Source organism: Triticum dicoccoides, chromosome 2A, assembly GCF_002162155.2.
Source record: "Triticum dicoccoides isolate Atlit2015 ecotype Zavitan chromosome 2A, WEW_v2.0, whole genome shotgun sequence".
Classification (NCBI taxonomy): Eukaryota; Viridiplantae; Streptophyta; class Magnoliopsida; order Poales; family Poaceae; genus Triticum; species Triticum dicoccoides.
The window spans coordinates 691282866-691284140 of NC_041382.1; positions in this window are offsets into that span (position 1 = coordinate 691282866).

A 1275-nucleotide genomic window follows, 5' to 3' on the forward strand; every position below is an offset into this window, starting at 1 on the left:
GCAGGGAAGGTGGGGATCGGGTGGGGGATGGGCTGGGGGAGTGGTCGGGGTGGGTGTTTTCCTTTTTCTTTCTTTTTCTTTCCATGGTTTCTGAGTTCGGGAGGACCCCTGTCGCGTCCTTATAGGACTGGCTGTGATCCAAATTACTATTCTAATCCTAGGATTAGAATAGTGTTGTCCTATATATATATATATATATATATATATATATATACATAAACACTATTCTGATCACGGGATCAGAATAATATTCTGATCACAACCTGAACTGCCTGAGTAACGCGCCTGAACTTCCCTATGTACTAACCTGACCTTCGGGCTATCTTCGCAACCGTGGCTTCCTCTGCGAGTTTTTCTGATCATTCGTGTTGTTTGTGATGTAAGTGTAATGTGGACACGTTTTTTTAGAGTCTAAATGATTGTTTTGATTCAGATTCTAGCACGTTGGCGGATTTGCTCTCGGGGTCGTGATGAACTTGTTTCTGTTACAAGTTTAATGCATGTTTTGGATGTTGTCGAAGTTCTGGAACGATGGGGATTAGGTTTTAGTACGAGTTTGGAGCATAAATTCTTTGTTATTTCAAACAAATTTGAAATCGCCCGTGTTCTTCATCCGCCCGAGATGCAACCCGCGCTTCTGTTGATTTCTCGTTTTTCTTTAAAGTTTGCTGCCTGATTTGTGTACTCTAGTGAAATTTGAGGCTTACTAATCCGTAAATTTTAATCGGGAGGGTCCTTATGGTTTTATTTCTAGCGATTTGATGTTGGCACTCCTGCGGGTTTCTGCACATGTTATTTTAGCGGTTTTGAAATTTGCCCTCTGGTCCTTTCAGTTATCGAAAGGTAGTTGCCAGATCATTTCCAAGGGGGTGCGGACATGTTGCAATCTTGTGGAGATGATTTTATGCTTCGGACGAATTCGTTTGTTCATTATTTCTAGATCTTCTAATGGTCGTTGTACAAGCTAGACTTATGTGTTTTCATACCTGAACTTCTTCTTTTCCTTCGTTGGATCCTGTCGGGGCTGGGGCGGCTCGGGATCGGGATCGGGGGAGGATCAGGTGGATCCTGTTGGGTCTGTCCGGGTTTCTGTGCTGGACTTCTGTGTTGTCATACCCGAACTTCTTCTTTTTTCTTTCGCTGCATGATAATGCAGCAAGTCCTTTGTATCAGAAACCCTTACTAGATTTTCTTCTGCAATTTTTTTGTAGCTAGTGTGTAAGCGTTGAGCTGGACCATAGGAACATGCATCCTATTTTTCCCTTAGTCTATATT